The sequence below is a fragment of the Austrofundulus limnaeus genome, unplaced genomic scaffold (assembly GCF_001266775.1).
Source record: "Austrofundulus limnaeus strain Quisiro unplaced genomic scaffold, Austrofundulus_limnaeus-1.0 Scaffold13, whole genome shotgun sequence".
Taxonomy (NCBI): domain Eukaryota; kingdom Metazoa; phylum Chordata; class Actinopteri; order Cyprinodontiformes; family Rivulidae; genus Austrofundulus; species Austrofundulus limnaeus.
In genome coordinates, this window is record NW_013952415.1 from 3,462,098 (window position 1) to 3,466,247 (window position 4,150).

The window sequence follows — 4,150 nt, forward strand, 5'->3', positions numbered from 1 at the left end:
TTCTTTAAAAGAAATATGTTTATTGCTCAATTTAATAAACTTTGCTTAATGGAATCAGTTTGGTTCAGTAAATTCAACACTTTATTTCTTAGAGAGCGTTCAAATGTCCTTTTACTTTCCCGACTTTTACTTAAAGTACTTTTCTCTTCAGTGAAATTTATTTTTACCGAAGTCATTATCTGTTAATTTAGTTTTACTTTAGTTCATTTTTTTACTTTATAGACCCCTGGATCCATCAATCTGAAGAGATAAATTAATTCTACACACCTAATAAATGTAAAAAAACAAAAGAAATCAAAATGTAAGGAAGCAAACACTGCTTGGTTTATATTTAAACTGTTTTCCACTTCTTTTTTTTTTTTGTTCCCACTGGACAACAGCCATAGTCTTCCTCGTCTTTCTGCACCACAGYGATATGTTTCTTACCTCAGGCACAGATTGTGTCCTCGCTGGCGGTTGGATGTGATATTTGCATTGTTTTCAAGCACTGCTCTTTTATTTTCTCTCTGGCAACATAAAGCGTCAAACAGCAAGCTGAAACGCCAAAATTATTTTGTGTTGATTAGTGCAGCTTTAACTGGCTCTAATTATTTTGCTTCATACGCTTTATGTCTTGACACGAGTCCTTTAGAAATCAGCCATTTTTAATTGGTTAACCACAATGTTTCACTCTTAAACACATGTTGGATAGTTCATTAGATTGTTTGTTTTCCCACTTCTTACCTGTTTTTCACAGACTTGAATTTAAACCACTGATGCACATTAAACCACAGGGAGTTCAGACTTTAAAGGTAAACACAAACCCAATCAACACTAAAGGCAGATTCTAAACACATTTACTTTTTTTCTGGCATGAGTAGAGAACTACTCTAAGCTGCCTTTAGGGCCTTTTATTGCAGAGTTCTCACATTTTACCAACTTTATTGATCTGTAATTTCTCAGAAAAACTCTGCTCTGAGCATTCAGGAAACACTTATTAAAAAATCCCAAGTCTTTCTGTGCCTTTGATATTTTTGATTTTCACTGTTCCTCTGTGCATGTTTTTTGTTGTTTATGCTTAGTTACTGCTTGAAAAGATCCCATTCTATCTACATCCTTTCAGGCATAAAAMTCTCCTTCTACATCCTAGTTTCCACTTTTGTTAACACTACATATTGGCCCTAATGAAAAATGTCCAGATATTATATTTTTTTTTGTTTTGCTTATATTGTTTTCACTTTCAATCTATTGAAACATTTTGTAATTCTGTTTATGTTCTACAACTAACAAATACTGATTTTAGCAGTCAAAAAAATGGCCATAACTCAGTCCATTTTACAAATCGTGACAGTTCTACCACGTTTTTTCTGCCTCATCTCTAATTTATCAGTGACTTTCAGATAGGTTATTTGGATCATGTTTCACTTAATACTTTCTATGACTTTTCTTATCTTTCTGTATTCAGGCRTCCTTGTGCGAGGACTCAGTCAGGAAAATGCCATTTTTTCTGACGGACAGATGTTCACGGAGTTAATTTTCCCCGAGATGACACCCAGTGCAGCACGATGTACTGTTCGAACTGCCATTTCCTTCTGTTGATGAGTCTCCATGAAAAGCGACAGCAGCAACAGACAGAGAGACGACGTGTCCACTGCACGTCGCTTTAATCCAGCTGGTTAATCCTTCTGTTCCAACTTTATTACACTGGATGCACCATGAATTTTTACTTCTACGTTTACAGATTTTGATCTAAAAGTTGACACATTCTGACTGTCATTTCTCAACATTCTTAGTATAAAACTCTGGTCTTTAAATGTGTTTCTATGGCACTGTATGAGGGCCAAAATTAAGACTATTGCACATCCAATGTTTGCTATTTGTAGCAGGAGACTACAATTATAAGAAATATACGGAAGCACAGAGTGGCCATTTTCAGCATATAAGTTTTTTCCATRGGTTTCTTGTGATAATGAGATGTTATGTCGTTATCATGAAATAATGAGGACCGTTTTCTYRAGATAACTAGTTAAGATTTTCTGTGCATCATTCAGTGAGACGGCCTGATCCCCTCAGCTGGTGACTGATAGAGTTTAATAAAGTCGTCTCCTTAGATGATGAGGACTAATATGAAAGTCATCTGGTGACAAACAAATCACAATTTCAGCCTGTGTAACGATACAAAAATAACAAAATTATGTACACTAGGTTGCCTTCAGGCCCAGGCCGCTTGCAAAAGAGATCTGTGATCTCAATGTGAACTGACTGGTTAAATAAAGTAAAAACAAACAAAAAAAATGGACGGACGGACGTCTCCATGATTACTGAACGATACACAAAAGAAAAAAAAAACATCTGGAAATTAACTTATCTTGAGAAATACTCCCTGTTATTTTGTGATAACGACATATGTCATCACGAGAAAACCATTAAAAATAATTATATGCAGAAAATGTCCGCTCTTGGCTTCCGTACATTTGTGATACTTTAAATTACATTGTTTCATTTTATACATATAAAATATATCAAACAAAACTAATAACTTGGACCCTTTAAAATAAGCTTTATATAAATCCATACTATTTTTCCCCCTCAGTGTTTAGTATCTTCTCTGAAAGAACCAGAGGAGTTGATGACAGAAGGATTTTCTGTTGGATCCTCAGTGGAAATCTTAAAACCTTTTTATTCAAACTGACCTCAGGAGTGCAAACATCAGAGAGCAGCACAGTGATGTTTCTTTTTTTATCCTCATTACTGGAATTGTTCTGAGTATAAAAGCTGTGCTGCATGTTGAAAGTGGTTGCATAGCTGTCCAAAGAGTCTATAATGAAGAGCAATTAAGAGATGTTTAGAATGGAAGCTTGGCATCCATTCTGGTGTTTCCTCATCCAAACAAGGACGACCTAAAAAAAAACTACATCAAGTTTTTTTTTTCTTTCTGTGSTGCTGGAGAAGTGGGTTTTATTAGTGGTTTATACATTGATTTGATACTTGAAGATTGGTTAATTTATTTTACGTAATTACACATTTCAACACATCTAGATTATACACAAACATGAACATTTTTGTTTTTCATCTCAGTCATGTAACTACGGAAGAGGATTAGGGCCACTGAAAAATAAAAAAAGGAATTCTGACTTTAATCTCAGAATTCTGACTTTTCTCAGAATTCTGACTTTTTTCTCAGAATTCTGACTTTAAAGTCAGAACCTTTTTTTATTTTTCAGTGGCCCTAATCCTCTTCCGTATAACTCAAACAAATTCAATTTTTTATTGTGTTTTTTTTGGAGTACTCCTTTGTTTCTATTAAAATAAATWAGCAGACTGTCTGTAAACCCATCTGGCTCTGCTGAAGCTCTAGCTTAGTAAGTCTTCGCTGGCTGCTGAACTTCTGCACATATTGCTTATTGAAGACACTGTCATTTTAAGAATTAGGTTTTTGTAATAATACAAAAAAAAAAGAATAATAAAATAAAATAACCAAAATCAATCTAAGACAGAAAAATAAAACATTCAAAAATAAAATCTTGAATAGTTAGAAATGAAAATACAGAAAGCCAATGTAAATAATAAATGATGCACTTTACTAAATGAGTCTGAAAAACTTCTGGCAGTAACCCTGTAATCTATTAGGGCTTGGATTAAAAAAACAAAAGCCTAAAGAGGATTTTAATGCTGGACAGAAAAGTGTGTTTAACTGCAACGACAAATACATTTAAAAGCTGAAGCAGCTTCTAAGACACCTGGATGGAATGTTAAAGACATGCCAGGCTAACGCAAAATGTAGAAAAGATTTATTAGTTTTTACAGGATATAAACAAGAACAATTAGTTGATTTAATCACATGTGAAACAATAAAACCAGAAACAAGTATGTCACATTATCACACAAACAACGGCAGCATCACCTGGGCTGACGTTGCCCTTAATGACTGCTCCCTTGGATACAGCAGCATGAGGAATTTCAACCTGAGCTTAGAACCACCACCACCCCACCTTGAATATTGTGCATTAGCTAATGAGTTTAAGCTGCTGACCACAGCTGCACTGCACTCTGATATTTTACCAGATACCAACTTAAATGTGCTGCAGAAATAAATCAACTGAATAATACAGAGGAGGATTAGGGCCACAGTGTGGGGGAAAACAAAACAAAAACAAGGCACCTCTTATGG

The 4,150-nt window shown here is 34.6% G+C and overlaps 1 protein-coding gene across 1 annotated transcript in view; it reads right to left on the minus strand.

The window, feature by feature from the left end:
- Nucleotides 1-3,748: 3,748 nt before the first annotated feature.
- Nucleotides 3,749-4,150, minus strand: part of pigo (phosphatidylinositol glycan anchor biosynthesis, class O) — a gene marked incomplete in the record, with an annotated part of 9,755 nt that continues 9,353 nt past the window's right edge. Inside the window, 1 exon segment of the mRNA XM_014002484.1 lies at nucleotides 3,749-4,150.